Source organism: Choloepus didactylus, chromosome 6, assembly GCF_015220235.1.
Source record: "Choloepus didactylus isolate mChoDid1 chromosome 6, mChoDid1.pri, whole genome shotgun sequence".
NCBI lineage: Eukaryota > Metazoa > Chordata > Mammalia > Pilosa > Megalonychidae > Choloepus > Choloepus didactylus.
In genome coordinates, this window is record NC_051312.1 from 11,206,310 (window position 1) to 11,225,001 (window position 18,692).

The 18,692-nt window shown below is 58.3% G+C and overlaps 2 protein-coding genes across 4 annotated transcripts in view; one reads left to right on the plus strand and one right to left on the minus strand.

Moving 5' to 3' along the window:
* Positions 1–18,692, plus strand: part of MACROD1 (mono-ADP ribosylhydrolase 1) — a 147,550-nt gene that overhangs the window by 19,864 nt on the left and 108,994 nt on the right. The window lies entirely within an intron of this gene.
* FLRT1 (fibronectin leucine rich transmembrane protein 1) overlaps positions 13,423–18,692 on the minus strand; it is an 82,479-nt gene continuing 77,209 nt past the window's right edge. Inside the window, exon 4 of the transcript XR_005217293.1 lies at positions 13,423–13,841. The gene's annotated coding sequence lies outside the window, so the exon portion shown is untranslated. The remainder of the gene's footprint in view (positions 13,842–18,692) is intronic.

An 18,692-nucleotide genomic window follows, 5' to 3' on the forward strand; every position in this document is an offset into this window, starting at 1 on the left:
CACAGCTGACATCGGAACCGGGTGTGCCAGACCCCGGAGCCCTCAGAAAAAATCAGCTTTTTGGAGAGTGGCTGGGGGTACCCTCTTTTTTTCCTTTTACTTTTCTGGTTGAAATCCGTGGGTCCCCTGAGTGAAGTGATTCCCTCGCTGCAGAGAAGCTGAGAACTGGGCAGCTGCTTGTCATAGGGGCGGGGACATCAGTGCAGACAGGCTGGGGCGGCTGCACAACACCTGGGCCGATGTGTGTGCCTGGGTCTGTTGGCTGCTGGGGGCTCCGGCTCCCGTGGCCTGCTGGATCGTCCTGTGTCCCAGCCCCTGCCCCCTTGGCATGCCCCACGGAGCCCGTGCTCCGGGCTGCAGACTGCCTGTCACCTGCTGCTTGTTCCCAAACGTCTCCCCTACGCCAGGACGCCCACCACCCTGCACCCACTGCCTCATTCCGAGGCAGCCCTAATGTCTGTCCCCCTCCCCCGTTTTAGTAGCGAGGAGGCTGAGGCATTGACAGGGTCAGGACAGAACCAGGAGAAGACACCTGTCCTGCACCCTTGACATTTAAGAGTGACACGATCAGATTTGCTTTTCCAGAAGCTCCTTTGGTTCAGTCTAGTGGGGTGCAGAGTGGATCAGGGAGACCAGTGGGGAGCTCTGGGGCCTGAGCCACCCCCTCTTTCCATCGGAAAGCCCAGAACCCCCTGAGACGGTGCCAGGACATAATTTCCACCGCTGCAAGAAGAGGGTGGTTCGTTTCCAGAAGGTCGAGAAGCGGTCACATAAATTCATAAATGATGGATCCCTCCTGAATTATTGAGCTTCCCTTGCAGGTTTGCAGGGCCTGGTCTGGGGAGCTGAGCTGTGGCCAGTGGGCGGGACGCGGGGGACCCTGACAGGTCCTTTGGCCCCAAGGTCTCAGGCCAAGCTCGTGTTGGTTCCTGGATACTTCCTGTCATTTCCAAAGGGAACCTGAGGGTGGACCCCAGACCCTGGACCAGTGGCCCTTTATCCTGGGCCTCAGTGAGTGTTTGTTAAATGAATGAATGACCGAATGCCCTTGAGAGTTGATCAGACATTGGGCTGCCTCCATCCCCCTCCTGTTGCCCCAGCCCAACCCCCACACCTTGCCCCTCTGTGGTTAGTCAGAGAATCAGGGCGGGAAGGAGCCGATCCATTTCACAGATGAGGACACCATGGCCCAGGGGGTAGACATTTAGTTCTGGGTGACAAGGCTCCAGCCTCCCTGGTGTCTTCTTCCCTCAGGGCGTTTACAGTCCTGTAGAGGAAGGCAGGGGAGTAGAAAAGCCCAGAGAGGGCTGGCGACCAGCTCAGGGCCACACAGCAGCAGGGTGGCAAAGCAGGCCCCCACCCCCAGGCTTCCGGACCCCCATCTTGGGGCCCTTTCTTCTTGGTCCTTTTCTCTCCATCACGACAGATACGTGGTTAGCAAACACCCGGTAGGGGTCTGCTGCCCGCCCCAGGAGCACATCTGTGTGTCTGGCTCTCCCTGTCCTTGAGGCCGCCTGGCCTCCGTGCCCGCACCTGCGTGCCTGCCTGCCTGTGTCCCGACACGCTCTCCACCCCGAGCACTGAGCTGAAGAGGCCAGAGCTGGTGGGAATGTGTGTGTTTGGAAATTAATGGGGACCATTAAATTGGCCAAGCATGAAAAGGGCTGGATCTGCAGCTCTTGGCTCACTCTCCCAGAATAATCCGCCAGCCTTGGCTGCGGGCTGCTGAGCTGGCTCCCGGACTCCCCAGCAGGTCGTTTAATGCCGGGGTACCCTGTGGCCCTAGGAGAGGTAGCACCTCCCTGGAGCCCGGGGTCCCCCTTCCTTCCTCCTGACACCCTGCCCCGTGTTTGTGGATGGAGCGGACCCTGCTCCCTCTAGACCACCGAGGGTGGCTCACACCCACGCCAGGCCCTGAGGCCTGGCCCAGTCCCCGCTCCGGTGGACATCACAGGCCCTGAAAGAGTCAAAGCACCCAGCCCCTTTCTCCTCATCCCACTCCCCAAAGGGCCCCAGCTGCTCCGGAGTCTCCCTGATGGGGACCCCTTGTAGTTGGGTGTGGGGTCCCGGGAATTAGCCTTGGCTTCACTGCATAGCAGCTGTCTGGCCTGGGGCAAGTCATGTCACCTCTGGAGTGTCAGTTTCCTTGTCTGTAAAACCGGGACACACGTGCACTAGGACCCACCCCGTAGAGCCTAGAGCTGTTTGGGGTTTGAAAGGAGAAAATTTGTGTAAAATGCTCCGCACGGGGTCTGGTTCAGAGCAAACCCTGGAGATGTCGTTTCCAGCTGTCACTGTCACCATTTCTCTGGGAGGCTGCTCAGGCCCTCTGAACGGGGCATCTGATTGGCCAGTGCCTGCTGTGTCCCCAGCTCGACTGCGCTGGGGACAGGGGGTCGCCCCTTCCCTCAAGGAGCCCAGGGATCCAGAGGCAACAGCCCCCACAGTGGGCAGCCGAGAGGAGAAAGAGTGGACCATCCCGTGCGCAGGCCAAGGGAACCTCCCTCCGGCGCTCTGAGCACTGACCTGAAGCAGCTGAGCTTGGGGTGGCTGAGGGCTGGGCCCCTCCTGACCGCCAGTCCTTTTGGATTTATGATCACCTGACCACGAGGGTGCAGGTCAGGAGGGCTGCCCTTCCCAGACCCTGTGCTCTCCCTCCCCAGGGCCGGCAGAGCTATCCAGGTTTCCTCTGTGATCTGTCTGGAAGGGTGTGTGCTCACATGGGAACAGCCTATGCGGGCGACGGGAGGTAGAGCAGGACAGGGATGTTCCCAGGGGAGGCCGGGTGACGGGAATCCTCCCTGTCAGGGCCTTGCTGAGGCCTGAGCTGGTGGCACCAAAGCCGCCTTGCTCACCTCCCGTGCTGGCCCTTCTGCTCCCCTCCCCACAGTTATCACACATTTCCAAAGCTCACCTTTGGGCTCATTTGTTTATTTTGTGAATTATTTGTCCTTGGTGCTTCTGCAGGCCCTGGCAGTGGCTGTGCTCCCATCAGCCACTCCATCTCCTGTCCCCACTCCCTGCAGTTTTGAATGACCCCCATAGCGAGAGGGCACGACTGTCCTGGAGGGCAGTGGCCAGGCCGGGCAGGATGGGGGCCTCTGGAGACAGGGGCCATGGCTGCTCAAGGGACAGACAGGGCTAGAATCCCGTTCCACCCTGAACTCAGGCAGGACTGCTTCCCTGGGCCTTGGTTTCCATATGTCTGCCGTGTGGGGGCATTAAGAGAAAAAATGAATTGCCGCGTGTGCTGCCCAGCACTCTGTGGAGACCCAGTCAATGCTGACCAGTGATCTTACTAGTGTCTCACTTGGCCACGCTCCTTGGCTGGGGGCCCTCAAGGGCAGGGATGGGGTCCATTTCCTCTGGCTCTCCACCCCTGCACGGGGCTTGGCTCTTGGCCCCCTGCATGGGGGAAGGTGGCTGTGGAAGGACACGAAACTACAGGGATGAATGACTCCTCGTGGCCGCGGACCTGTAGGTGGCCATGGGCTGTCCCCGTGGGCACTGCCGGCAGGGCACCGGGCAGGGGTGGGAATTCAGCTATTTCCATCCACATGGGGGCATCAGGAGACAGAAGCCAGTGAAGACTCGGGAGCTTGGGGGGCTGCGGCCCCGGGGGGGAGGGCCGGTGCTGGGGTGTGGGGCCGGTTCTGACAGTGGCCGTGGGAGGCAGTGAGCAGGGGCGGCCTGGGAGGGTGGCGGCGGGGGGCGGCACGGCTTGCCTTCCTCCACTGAGACCCGGGCTGGCCTCCCCTCCCGCTTTTGTTCATAGAAACCCCATCCAGCACCCGGCTTCCAAAGGCAACAAGCGCTCCGTAGGCAGCGGTGCCCCTGTGTCCCCTATCGCAGCTTCCTTCCTCCCCCTCTTCGGACACTGTAATTGCCATAAAAATAGGAGCTGAGCCGCGTGGGCGGCGTGGCAGGTGGGGAGAGAGCGGCCCGGCTGCCAGCCATCCCCCTGCCAGCAGGGCTCACGTCTGTTTTATCGCTGCCACCTGGCTGTGTTTCACGTACGGTTTAAACATCATCAAACGCCACATCCCTTCTGAAAAGCGGGAGCTACCTTGCTGAGGATGTTACAGAGAAGCAGGAACATTGAAATCTACAAAGCAGATGGCCCAGAATTGACATTTGCCACAGGAGCTGGGCAGCTTCAGCCACCAAAGGAGGTGATTCTCGTCCGGCAGTCGGCAGGGAGGTTTCCCCAGGAGGGTTCCGGGGATGGGGTGGGGGAGGTTGGTGGCTGAAGCCGTGGGGTTTGGCAGGGAGGGCACTGGAGGGAATTCCGCAGGCCCTGAGTCCCCTGACACTGGGCCTCAGCTCAGTGCCACCTTTCTCCTAACTGGGAGTTGGGGAGCCTCCTCTAGGGAGAGGAGCCTGGTGCTGGGGTTGGGGGCTCCAGGGGAGTGTGGGATGAGGACATGGCAGGGGTCAGACGGGACAGAGCTAGGTTCAAACCCTGTTGTGGCAACTTACGAGCTCTGGTGACGTTGTCTAAGATACACTGCCACTCTGAACCTTAGTTTCCTCGTCGGTGAACCTGTGAGAGTGCCGCCCCCTCTGAAGGTGGCCAGGAGGATGGAAATGATGTACATAAATGCCTGACATGTCTTCGGCACTCAATAAATGGCGACTGTTATCACCGAGGGAGTGGGTGGTTGAGTTGAAATGGGTTTTTTAAAAAAACGTTTAGCCCACCTATTTCCACTGAGAAATAGGTCCAGAGACACTGGGAACTGTTAAAGCAGGAATAAAAAGAACCGGGTCACTGGGGTGGGGGATGCTGACCCTGTGCTCTCAGCCACACCTGGAGCCAGTGGCCTGGATTCTCTGGGCATGTGCTGGCCAGCCTGCCAGCCCTGCCTGCTCAGCCCTCACATCTGCCACATACTGCTGGTGTCTGGACAATTGGGGGACCACAGTTCATATCTTCCCCTTGTATTTTATGTCTCCTGGGGCATTTGGCTCCTGGGACCCTACCCTGGCCCCAGCCCAGATAGCACCTTAAAACTAGGCTGCGCATATCTATTGATGCTGAATATGAAATGCAGGTTTGAGCTTCCTAGCAGCCATAGCAAAACAGGAAACAGGATTTTAGTTTCTATAATTCCATCTTGGAAGTTAATTTAAATTTCAGCTTAGTGCCTCTCTCTTTCCTCTCTCCCTTCTTTTTCTCCATTCTTCCCCTTATCAACTGTTCTTTATTTCCCCTGCAGATGTTTTTGTCCAGAGCCCCTTCCATTCTCATTCCCCACATGCACACCTCCCTCATATGGCTTTGTCCCTGACATGGGGGGCGAGTTGCCCCCTCTGTCCTCTTGTTTGTTGCTGTGGACCCCTGCCATCCCGTGCTCCTGTTGGCCCGGCCTGGCCTTGGGGCCTGCCACCGCCATCGCTCTCAGTTGAGCCTGTGACTAATAGGGTTTACCCCTGGGAGGCTGGCAAAATCTTTCCCTCCTTAATATCAGAGTTTAAAAATGTATCACCATCGATTTAAAGAAAAGACTTGTTCCTGCTGAGAAAAGCGGCCTGGAGATTCGTCTCGCCTTAGGAGTTGCTCAGGCAGCTGCATAAATTTCAGCACCACAGAGTGCTCTCCATGCAAATGCCATTCCGCCGCCTGCCTCAGGAGCTCCCCGGGCCCCCTCCAATGCCCGCAGGCTGGCACCCCACTTCCCCACCCCCTCCGGTTCCCACAGAGACTCGGGGGTCCCCCTTGTGTTGGGGGGGGCCTGTTCTTGATTGGAAGAGTTTCTCTTGTCTGCTTCTCTCCTCCACTCCTGCCTTCAGCAGAGGCTGAGCTTGCGGCTGATTCTGTGTCAAGAAGCATTTTAATCCCGGAAGAGAAGGAGGACGTGTGGCTTCTGAGCTGGGGCTCCTGGGGGCCATCTGGGTGTCCCCCCTGGCCCTTGGCTGTGGCTTTGTTGGCTGCACCATGGATCTGCCCTGTGGGCAGGAGTTTTAGACCCAGGACGGCTGGAAGGGACTCTTGGGGTCAATTGGGCCATCCTCCTGCCTCCAGGCAGGCTCATACCTGTGGTCCGGCCTCCTGCCCTGTTTGTGGCTCAAGCCGTCAAGGGTGGTTCCACCCGCATCCAGCAACTCTCATAGTCCAGGATAATAATAATAATAATAACAATATTGGCCCGGGAGGTGGCTATTGTTATTCCCACTTTTGGGAAGCTGTTGTCTAGGGACATTAAATGACTCGTCTGGGATCCAGGAAGCTTGAACCCAAGTCTTCTCTCTGTATATCCCAGGAGCTTCCCACCATGTCACATCACCCTTGAATGAGTGAGTGAGTGAATGAATGAATGAACCATGGTTAACCACTCATGGTTGCTGATGTTGCTCTGGTATAGGGGCTTGGTGTCAGCCCAGGATTGGGGAGAGCGAGTGAACCTTCCAGGCCCCCGTCAGAACCCACCCCCCTTCTCGACCTGCACCCTGCGGCCTGGAAGGTGCTCGTGGGGCTGGCTCCTCTGGCCTCTTGCCCTGAGGACCCCTGAGGAGCTCCTTGGGGGCGTGGGTGAGGGGGCGGGCCCAGGGTTTGCACTGAGCCTCTCTGGTTCTTGGAGGAGCCATGGGCGGGGGTGCAGGGGAGAGGTTAAGCAGGCAGTTTGCAGTTTCTTTGGCTGCCGGTGGGTCCTCGGAACACGTGTGGGGTGACCATTCACCACCAGGTGCAGGGGGTCCGCAGGCTGGCACCGCTCCCACCGCCCCCAGCCGCAGGCCCTGCCTTGCAGCCCCCCGCCGCCATTAGTTGGGGAAAGGAGGGGCTTTGTTTTTCCTGCCTCTCTAAATGTGATTGCCTTTATGAGCTTTAGAAATGAACTTTACGGCCTGTGTTTGTCCTCTGCAATATGGGAAGTGCTGGAGGGAAAACAATCTGGGGGCGGGTAGGATTCTGGCTCGGAAAGGTTGGGGGTGGGGGGGCATCGGGGCAGTGCACAGATGTGTGCTTCCAGGCCAGGGTCACTCTTTGGGGATGATTGTATCTGGTGGGGGGTGGGGGGTGGCAGGGAAGGTGAGTGCCAGGACTGGGAGACGATGGATTCTGATGGAAGGGTCAGCCAGAGACTTCAGGGTCTGCCCCTTTTGTCTGATGGTCCCCATTGGACTGTGCCTGGGATGGTGGAAGTCATCTCGTCTTCCCAGAGGCCTGGCACACCAGCCAGCTCCCCTCGGGTGCCATCTGGGGCACCCCACCAGCCCCTGGCAGTGTAGACTTCTCAATGTAAGTAAAAAATCAGCTCTTTGGGTTTTGCCAACTGGGATGCAGGCCTGGCTGGGGCTCCCACCTGCAGAAGGTGCTTCATCTTCCAGCAGCTGGCCCGTCGGGAGCTGGGTGGAGGGCAGAGATTTGGCCGGAACCTCCAGAAACCCACACAGAACCCCTTCCCTTTCCTGGGACTGAGGACCCTGAAGAAGGCCCTGAGGGCTCTGCCCCAGGAGGAGGCTGCTTTTTTCACTCCTCTTTTAATATATGAAGAGCGCCTACAAATCAATAAGAAAAATGGGCGAAGGATGTGGACAGGCATTTCCCGGTAGGAGAGAAACAAATGGGCAGTAAACACGTGAAAAGATGCAGAACTTCGCTAGCAATCAAGAAAAGGCTAATTGAAATAAGAGACACCATCCTTCACTGCCTGGAAGTGTCTGTCCTGTGCAGGTGGGCCGGAGCAGTGCAGGCCAGGCCCTTTATGGGGCTCCCTGCGGAATCCTTAGCCTCCCTCACCAAGCCTGCACATAGTAGGTGCTCGGAGATGGCTGTTTTATGCCACGTGGAACTCCCCTTGTGTCGCTGCAGCGGCCTCTGTGTTGCTGACTCCTCTGGGCCACGCCCACCCCAGGAGATGCTCACAGGGGACTTTAGCTCCCAGCCTCAGCCCGTCCCCCAGCCCGTGTGCCCTGGGGTCCACAGGCTTTCTCGGTCAAGGTCCTTCTGGGCTGGTGCTCCTTCCTGCCACTTGGCAGTGCCTCTGGGTTTCAGCTTTCTCTGCAACCTCAGTGCCGTCGCCAGGCCACACTGCACAGCTTGGTGGGGCGTGGAGCTGGAGTTGGGGGGCGGGGATTCATAGAGATTAATGATGTAAGCAGGGACCACCACAGTTGGTCAGGGCGGTGGCCTCTTCTGACACCCCTGGGGACCTCTTGACTCGATTGAGGAAGGCCTTACCTGAGTAGTGACCTCAGCTCCCCTGCAATATCTGGCCCCAGACCCTCTCCTGCTTTGCCCCCGTCCACTCCCTCTCCTGCCCTCCCCGTTCCAGCCATGCGAGAGGCAATTTGGGGTTTCCTGAGTGCATGCTCTCTCCCCTCCCAGCCTTTGCACAGGCTCTTTCCTCTGCCAGGAGCTCCTTTCCCTCCTGTTGTCAGTTGGCTGCCTCTGAGCATCCTCCAGGCTCCAGCTTAGATGCCACTTCCTCCAGGAACCTCCCCTGGCCTGGGTGAGGCAGCCCTGCCCCGTGCTCCACAGCACAAGCATTCATTCAGCTGTGTGTTCATTTGTTCAGCAGCTGCTCATGGAGCGAGAGAGGAAGCCACACGGTCACATGCCGTGGCCCCACCCTGGGGGCCAGACCCATCTGGAGGGCTGGGGTGTGATTCTCTTAGGAAGCGACTTTAACCCAAGGCAAGCAGGAGTTGGTTGAGGGGGAAGGGGGAGGGACCCCAAAGGGAGAGACCGAGGCAGCCCTGGGGGTGGCTCAGCTTGGCGTGCCCTCGAGCAGCACGCCCGGAAGGGAGGCTGGCGGTGGGAGCAGCCCTTATCTACAGGGCCCAGCGTGGCCCAACGACTGCACTGCGGAGCTGCCTTTGATATGCAGCTCAAGGGGACTGACCACAAGTCACACTTCTAAGAGCCGCAGTCCCTGGGAATCTGGGTCTCCGAGTCCTTGAATCATCTTCCCTCCTCCACCTCCCTGGGCAAAGCCGGACAGCAGGAGAGCTGGGCCCGGGGGGAGTCACCAGCCTGGAGCTTGGCTCCCAGGCTCCCCAGCAGCCTCCTCTCTCCGCTCCCTCCCTCCTGTCCTTCTGCTCCTGTGCCCCCAGCCTCCTGCAGGTGTCTCCTGGGTATCCACTGCAAAGTGGGGGTGATGGAGTTACAGCCCAGGGGGCTATGTGGTTTGATGGGAGAACCCAGGGCACTGTGGACAGGTCAGGGAGGGCTTCCTGGAGGAAGCTCTGTCTAATCCCTGCAGGGATTGGGGGGCCGGCTCACCAGCAGCCTCCCTGCACCCCCAGCTCCCGGACCCTCAGTCAGGCCTCCTCACCTGGACTCACAGGGCCAGGACTCCGGGCAGGGGGAGGGCTTGGACAGACCTGGTTCCGTGGGAACCTCTGTCACCGCCACCTCCGCCAAGCTCCCTACATCTGGCCCTGAAGACAGAACGCAGCTGCTGCTGCCCCGTGTCTGGCACCAGTGGGAAATCCCCCCAAATTACAGAGTCACAGATCTCAACAGTTACGTGGGCCGGAGCGCATCCATTGGGAGATCCAGGCACACGGCCTGGCTGTGCCACCCTCCCGGGAACCACACGGCTCCGGCGTCTTCCTGTGACAGTTTCCATCTGCAGGACACAGCTGTCCCCGCCGGCGGCCCCACAGCCCTTCACCCCTGTGCTTGTAATCTCGGCTTTAAGGAAGGAATCCAATCCCTTCCTGCTGACCCTGCCACCACGACTAATCCATTCGCCAGGGCCCCCGTCCAAGAGAAAGCTAATTAAAGACGTTCTGCTCTGGGCTCAGCACGGACTTTGAAGATTCCCCATGGTCCTCCCGGAGCAGCTGCAAACAGGAGGAGAAAGGGGGCGAGAAAGGGGGCGTCAGAAGGGACCTCGGATAACCCCCTGGCGCCTCGGTAATGGGCTTAATCCCCTCAGAGCTGCAGGCATCAAGCAGCCCTGAGACCCGCACTCTGAGAGAGGCCTCGGAGGCCGGGGGCCGTTCCTGACCCCCTGTCCCAGCCTGCAGGGCTCCGGCTTCCCAAGCCTTCTGTGGATGGGAGGCTGTGCGTTCCCCAGGGGTTTTGGGGGTGGTGGAGGGGAAAAGACAGGGTGTCTGCCCCTGGCCTCGTAGGTCTCCAGAGCAGGGACGGGCACAGATGGGGATGTGGGGACGGTCCCTGCTGGGATGGCCGACCATGGCGGAGGCTCAGTGACGTTGGTGTCTCCCTCTGCCCCGTCCCCCGATGGCCCCACCTCAACATCTTCCCTTTCAAGAGCTTGTGTGCCTCTCAGTGATTCCAGTCACCCAACCACACGTATTTATTCAGCACCTGCCACCAGAACGTGGGCTCCACAGGGGTCTTTGTCCTGATCCCTGCTGTGTCCCATCTCTAAACAGGGCCTGGTACATAGTAGGTGCTCAGTAAAGTAGAGCTGCCGACTGCGTGCGTGGCGGTCAGAACCCAAGACAACGGCATCTCTGCCCCCATGGAGCTTGCACTCCCGCTGCCTTCAGGAAACATCTTTGGGGTGTGGTCTTTGAGCCCACCCTCCCTGTCATGGCTGAGTTTTGGGGGACAGCTCCCTGGCAAGGGACTGAGGCTCAGGCTCTGGGGAGAGTTGGGCCGTCTGTAGCCTCCCTGTTCCCCACCCCCACTGCCTTCCAGGACCCCAGTCCCCCGTGTCCCTCCGCGGTGCCCCGGGAGGGCAGGGCAGCCCCTTAGCCCCACAGTTCCCTGGGCACACATCTCTCGGGCTCTCGCCTGCATCACGGAAATAAAAATGATAAAAACCTGCCACTGAATGCAGGGTGACAGTAAATTACTTAACACCTGAAACAGATTGAAATGCGGCCACTGTAGCTTTTAATAAGCCTGTCTCCGATGCAGCCACTTCCACGAGGAGCCGGCCCGTCTCTGCTAGAGGCATAATTTCATCGTGTCCCAGGCTTGGCAGTGGTGCAAATAAGATTTCACTCCCCTGGTAAATCTCCAAGGGGGAGCAGCAGGATTTCATTTCTGCTGTCAGTTAGTGGCTCTGGAGAACCTGATTACCGTGCTGCAGGAGAGGGTCTCTCGGATGTCCCAGACCCAGCAGGCACTGGGGGCCGGTGGGGATTGGCGGGGTCAGGGCCTACAGGGCCAAGTGGGCAGTGGAGGTGGGGAGCAGAGGCGGCGGGCATGTGGGCCCGAGGAGCACACTTTATATTGGATACTGAAAGTGGATACATGAGCCCCGCTCAGACCTGCTGAGAGAGAATTTGGGGGGTTGGTGGTGGCTTCAAATCCTTCTGGGATCCTCCTAAGTAGGGTGCTGAGAATCAGCCACAGAACTCAGGTGTCTGGTTGTGGTTTGGGGTGTTAGATCCCTCCGGGTTTAGATGCCTCTTCTCTGGAATGCTTGACAAGGCTAGAGACCCCTCCTAGGACATGGGGGCAGGAGGAGGGAAGCTTCTGGAGCTTGGGTGGTAGAAACGGTGGGGATAGCTGCCATGGGGGGTGTCGCCCACACTTTCAAGTTGCACTTGCACTGTAGCTTTTAGTTAAACCAGGTGGAGTTGGATACAGAAGTTGGGGTCCTGGGGCTTGGGGTGCCTCTTGGGCACAGAGCAGCTGTTGGAGGGAAGGGCTGGAAGCTGCTTGGTTGGGGAGGGAGAATGGCTGGTGCTGCAGCAGTTGTGGGGTCCCAGTTTTATGGGGAGACTATTCCATCTCCTAGGGTTAACCTCAAAACATGTTAGGGAGATGGTAGAGGTCTTAGGGGTCAGCCCAGTGCTCACACCCCCTTGAGGGTCTAACCAGCTTCCTCTTGCATGTTTGTGAGGACAGGGAGCTCACTACCTGTCAGTTCACAGTCCACCTACTCCTCTTCAGAATATGTCAGTTGTTTTCAGAGGTTTTTCATTCTACTGACTTGAATTATATGTCCTAGAACTTCCCCCACTGGTCCTGGTGATTCTTCCTGTGGGGCCCAACCCTGGCTGGACCTCAGACCCACCAGGGCACTTCCTAAAACCTAAGATACCTCCCTTACCCCCAGTCCTCCAGAAGCTGGAGTTTTGGGTCAGCCTGAGATCCTCTTTAGTGCTTTGCCATCCCTCTGGGGGGGCTTGGCCAAGACTCCTGGGCTCCTCGCAAGAAACGCTCGGTGCCTGGGGTTCCAAGCCAGGGGCGGGGGCTGCAGGATAACCCCTGTGGGGGTGTGCCAGGGATGGGGGCCTGCACTTCCTGGACAAGCTGTGGGACACTCAGCCTCCTGCTCCCCCTCAGAGGTTCCAGCACACACTGGCAGGGCCGATGTGTCATGGTGGTGAAAAGAACAGCTGCGATGGTTTCTGAGCACTTATCATGGGCCAGGCACCCTGCTAAGTACCCGATTTATCCCACTTCACCCTCCAACAAGCCTACGGGGCTGGAACTGTTATGACGTACACATTTTGCAGAGGTGACTACTGAGGCACAGAGGATGAGAGACTCACCTGTGAGTGGTAGAGCCTGGGGTGGGGGGGAGGCTGGCCCAGTCCCCAGGGACTGCAAGGCCCACGACAGGAAGCTGCTTTTAACTGGGGAGCCCTCTGGGAGGAAAATGGCATTGGTCCGATGGTTCTCAAACCCATTTGACCAGGAACCCTTTCTGGGAGAAACCTCTATAGGTTCTAGGGTCTGAGGACCACAGTTTGGGAACACAGTACTTCTGCCCCAGCTTGAAGAGAGCTCTGTGGGTGCATGCACGTGTGCATACGAATATGCAAAAGGCCAGCAGAGGTGCAGGACCCCAGAAGAGGGACAAGCAATGCCCGAGTCGAATCTTGAAGGGCCTTTGGCACAGAGGGCATCGGGGTGCAGAACTCAGCACAGCCCAGCCCCGGGGCCTGAGCAGGGCAGGGCCTGCCGGGGAACTGCACGGGCCTGGCTGGAAGCCAGGTGTGCTGGGGCGGGTGGCAATGGGCTGGGGCCTGGGCGGGAGGGGCAGCCTGGCTTCCAGAGGGAGGCACAGACTTGGACGTGCCTCCCTGCCCCTCCAGGGGGCCTCTGACTTGCCGCACGTACGCATAGTAGGCCCTCGGGAAACATCTAGTGACCGGCTGGCTGACCGTGTTCGAGAAAGTTCACCCGGCACCCCAGAGAACAGGCCTCAGGCAAGAAAGTGTGGGGCAGCCCTCCTGAGCACCTACTGTGCACTGGGCCCAAGAGATGGTCCTTCCCCCCATCACGCCATGTCCCACTTAGGGGGTGACGGTGGCTTCCCAGGCTGCTGCAAGCTGCCTCTTGGTTGGCTCCTTCTCCCAGCAAGAACGGGAGGTGAGGACTATGGAGAAGAGGGGGAGATGGGAGGCCTGTGGGGCCAGAGCACCCAGAGGCCCCCAGCTGGGGCTTACCTACCCCCATTGATAAATAACTTTGCTTCCTTGGAATCCAAGGGAAATCTCATTAACCCATATCCAAACAGGAAATCAGACCGAAGACAGAAGTAATGAGTTCATATTTTATGTTAAGTTTAGCAGAAACTGCTATTGTTCCCACGGAAGATCATTCCCCCCCCCATCTTCCCCTCTTTGAGATATGCAGATAAGGCCGGGACAGCTGGGGGTGCAGTGGGCAGGACTGAGGGGCAAGGGGCATCCAGGTTGGGCGGGGAACCTAGGGCCGCCCGTCACAGGGCAGAGGGCTAAACCCAGCTCCCCGACGCCTGGGCACGTCCACTCTACATCCCCTTGCTTGCTGGAGCCTCTTTGGAGATAATCCTCAGCTCCTATTAACATGTCTCCATGTGGAGACCCTTTCTGGGTCTGACTTTAGCTGTCGGCGCCCCTCGCCTGGCTGGCTTAAAACATCTGTGGTCAGCAAACTTCCACGAGGCCCACGGGATGGGGTCAGAGGCCCTCTTTTCCTGCAACAGAATAATTATTTTGGTTCCGATGGTTCCCCAGGGGAACTTTTGACCCCACAGCCTCCATCCCACCCATCCACGGCCGCTCCTGTGCCAGGGTCCTCCAATAGCAGCACTGGCCCGGGATGCCACCAACAGTCAGCAGCCGAGATGATGGTAAAAGTTAAATCTTTGTATTTATTTCAAGAAAGGACAAGGCAAGTGGACTTGGGTGTTTTATATGAAAACAGACAAACAAAAAATAGGACCGAGTAGTTAGTCACATTCATCTCGACATTGAAATTTCAAGGCACCTACAAGAAGGAGGCCAAAGGGCGGTTCGCAGTGCACTTTGGTTTGTGTGGTTGTCGTGGTGGTCTGTGTGTGTCGGCTGAAAGCCCCCGGCGGGCAGTGAGGTGGGGCGTGGGGCGGGCGGGCACGGGGTCTGGCAGCGGTGGAGCAGTTTGTCACTCGGCCCCCCCCACGACTGCTTTGCCCTTAATAGAAAAAGAAAAAAGACAAGGCGCGTGCGCAGCCGGGTGCACCCCAGGGCTGATTCTGTGGGTGAGGAAGGAAGGGCAAGGGGTTCAGGGAAGCCTGGGGGTGCTGGGGTAGAAGGGACCAGGCCCGTAGCAGAGAGCTGCCCTGCTCACGGGGTCCAGCCCTGGCCACTGCCTCCTCAGCAGACCACCAGGAAGGGATTTCCAACATCAAACAAGATACCAACCACCTTTTAACATTGGGAGAGGGAATCACTGCTAGTGGCTTTTAAAGCTTCCACTCTGCGGTGCTCGTGGGTGAGATTTCTGCAGTTTGATTTTTCCCCTTTGCCTCGCTGTTTACACCTCCCTTGTGATGTGCATCAGTAGCAGGCACCCACTCCAGCAGCAACATCACACAACCACACGGTCTTCCTGGTTAGCTTGCATTGACAAATCTGAGCCCCCCACACACGCCCCAACCTTCCAACACAATCTCTCTCCCCCCTCCCTCCTTCCCAGATGAAAAACTTCAAGTGCTGGGCGAGTGCCTTCCTTTCTGCAGCTTCCAGCATCTCCTTATGGGCTGGAAGGGACCAGCAGGTTCCTTGGCCCCAAGAACCCCCACCCCCCACCCCATGCTGCAGCCTGTGCTCACCCCGAAGGTCCATGGCCCGCTGGCAGGTAGGCTGTGCTGGGTCAGGTAGAAAAACGCTAAGGCTCGTTTCAGGGTTCTGTGTGTGTTGTCTTCTCTCTGTGCACCCAGAACCATTTACAAACAGGAGTAGCCAGACGTGGGGTTGTCTCTGGGACTCTCTACAAACGTGTCCTGTCCAGGGCAGGCGAGAGATGCCCCTGGATAGCCCAGCTCCTGGTTGATGAGTGCATGGCAGCTCCGTGTTGCCATGGCATTGATTGTCAGTTCACTTGGCATTTGCTTTCCCTCTTCTTGGGGAGAAAGCCTGATCTGTTCCTCCAGGCGGGTGGCTCAGGACGTGAGATCTTCGGTTCCCTGTAAAATCTCCCTGAGCTCTTCTCCAGTTGGCGACTTCTGATAACCCTTCTCTGCTCCCCTTGTCAGCTACCCAGGGCGAGACTCAGAGAGGGGAGACTGAGTCACCACGCCGCCCTCCAGGATCTCGCTGAGTGGCCGGCTTTCCCCAGCAGGCTCACAGCTGGCGATGGAGCGGATCCAAGGGGGAGAGCAGCAAGCTGCTTTGGCAAGGCAATCTATGGAGATGAGCCCCTCTCTGCGCCAGGCCTGCAGTGGGGGTGCTGCCAGTGCACGCGCCTGGGCCTTTCGCATGAGCCCACGCGGGCCGATTGCAAGCAGGGGGTCGAGAGCGAGAGGAGCAGGGTGGCCTTGTTCAGGTGTGGGAGAAGAAATGACGAAGCACCCTTGTATGCCTGGTGTGGTGCTGGGCCTCCGTGAGCCCACAGGGCCTGGGTGGCCCAGGGGAAGGGCAAAGCACTGACACTATAGCTCACACAGGGGCCCACACAGGGACCTGGCATCTCCCACAGCAACTGTCCACCCTGATGGCTGTAAAAGAGATCGAGGGTTGGGGGCAACAAAAGCCTTTCTGCAAGGACTTGCTGGGCTTGGCATTTTGGGTTTCTGAGGGGGGAAGGGGGGGAAGCCTGGGACACGTGCCCGCTGTGACGGCCACAGTGCCTCGTCGGCCTGGCTTTGTTAGGAAGTGGGAAGTAGTCAGCCCACCCACAGGGCACCCATGCCCTCAGTAAGCCCACACCTCCTCCTGGGCATAAGCGGGCATTTCAGTAGTGCGAGGTGGGGACCATCAACATCAGTCTCAAAAGCCCAGGCCCTCACTGTTCTCTCCGTGGGGACCAGAAGCAGGAGCTTGCCTTCCTGATGCAAGGAAAAGGTGGGCTGCTCATGGGGGCACCGCTCGCAGATCACATTTGTGGTGACAGCCAGAGAAAAACAATCATGGAAAAGCACAGGGAGCGGGGAGAAAGCAATGGGAATAGGGATGGAAAGCAAAGGACTTTTTCTGTGTGTGTCTGGTTTTTTTTAAAGAAGCGAATGTGGATATTTCAGGCAGCAACTTGGAACATTTTAAAAGAAAGGGTAAATGCTCAAAAATGCGGAGTGAAAAATGCCCCAGGCAGCCGTCAGCCTGGCCCCTGGCTGGCTGGCTGGAGCTGGCAGTGAGTTGAGGATTCGGAGCTGCGGGAGTGGGGAGGTGCCTCCTCAGTCAGCCCCACGGGAGCCCCGTTTCCAAAGGAAAGGCTGAGGCCGTCGGTGGGCGGGTGTCCCCCACGCTCCCTGCTGAGCCCTGACTCAGGCATGGGGTGGCTGCGTCTGCACTTCCTATCCCAGAGCCTTTGGAGGGTTGGAATCTTGCAGCATCTCTGGTGGCGCAAGCAGTTCTTTGAGGGGGCTGGGTGCAGGATGACTGACTCGGGATTTTTGGGGGATGCTCCCTCCTTACAGGGTCCTGGGGGATGATCAAGCAAGGATGGGAGCCAGGGTCTTCTGGTCAAGGAACCACATCTTGCTTAGGCAGGAAGATATCTTGAATGCTTCTAGTGACGGAGAGCTCACTGCCTATTCCGTTTGCCGGCCCAGAGTCTCTCTTCCCTGATCTTCAATTTTCCCTTCATGGTTGGCCCCACTCCCCTTTCACCAGCCCCAGGGAGCGGATCAGAGACAGACTCCACCCTGGAGCAGAATAGAAATGGAAAAGCTCCCTAGCGCTGGAGTCCTGCTCTGGAAGTGACTGATGAGGCCACTTCACCCCTGTCCCCATGCCGGCTCCCAGGCCTGGAGCCCAACTGGCTTTCCCCAGGGATGGCGCTGGAGCCCAGGCCTGCGTTAAACCCAGCGGGTCCCCTCAGACACCCCAGTCCCCTCGGAGCCAGGCCCGGGGAATCCCTGCTTTGCACACAGCCACTCGGGGCGTGTTCACAAAATGCAAAAAATCCACCTTTCCTTTTTCCTGGAGGAGTTTGATCTCTTCTAATCATTTAGCAGACTCCCTTGGTTGTAAACGGTAATGATTTGCATTCTTGAGCCCTTTATCCCTTTTTAAGGAAAAAAAAATGCCTCCTCTCTGTGGGTTCTGGCAGGGCCCATGCAGGAGTGACAGGGCTGGGGATTGTTAGCGTTTACCAGGGCATCACCTGCCCTAGTAGAGTGTGGGGAGGGGACATGGGTGATGGGGTGCCCACCGTGGCTGCTGGCCGGGGGCCTGGCCCAGAGAGCATGGCCAGACAGGGCCCCACCCCACTTCCAGCACATGTCCTCAGCTCACTCCCGCTGCCTGCCCAGCTCCATCTCTCCCTGTGAACCGCATCCAGTTTTTCTTGTTATTTTTCATAAGTGTATGGCTCAGGAGCCCTGTCCTCCCCGGTGCGCTCAGCATGTAGCAGATTTCTGGACCAGGTTTTCCTTTGATTTTTGCTCTTTCCAAGCCTTTCCGGATCCCCGGCTTCCTTCCTCACCAAGGTTGGTGAAGGAGGAAGACAGACAGATAGCATCCTGGGCCACCAGCCTCCTTCCCGGGCCTAGTCAGCCCCGTCGGACAATACAGATCCCACACTGGGCTGTGCCTCCTGCTCTGGGCCTCCTGTCACCCGCCTTGGACCAACTAGAATCTTCCAGAATCAGTGGGGGGTAGGAGCCCTGCTCACCCTCGGGAGCACCCAGCTCCCCTGGGTGAAGCCAAACCCCACCCCAGCCTCACCCCCACTTTACGGAGAGGAAACAGGTCGAGGGGTCCCTGCATTTTCCCAGGCCTCCCCTGCGTCTCTCTGGAAACACTCTCTGACCCCTCCTCAGCCTCTGCTTCCTCTTGTCGGGGTGGGTGGGAGTCCTTTGAGCCCCCAGAGGAAGCAGGAGGAGGCCCAGCACCAGGCGGGACCCCTCCCAGCATCTGGCACCTCCCGTGCCAGCCTCACTCAGAGCCAGGAGTCGGGGCCCCAGCTCCTGTCCCCACACCCGGCCTCCCGGCCCCAGGTGGGGGCAACTGTCCTAGGCTGCCATGTTGCCGTGGAGGCGGAGCGGGGAAGCTGGAGCCAATTCAGAGAAGATGGAGGCTTCCGCGGGAGGCTGCGGGAAGGGGGAAGGGAAAAGGGGAAGGAAAGCAGCTTCTGATGCACATCATGTCTGCGGAATTGAGTATGACTAATTAATAGACTTTATTCTTAGTAATCTCTTAAGCATTCCATACGTTGGGCCCCAGCCTGAGCTGAGCTTACAAGAGGCCTCATTCGCAAAATGCAAATGACTCCTGGCCTTGCTGTCTCTCCTTCCTGGCTTTTTTTTTTTTTTTTTTTTTTTTTTAGGGGAAATTTAAAGGAAAATTGCCATGTAACAGGAAAGAGATTCCACTCACCACATCCAATTACCATGAAGGGTAAACCA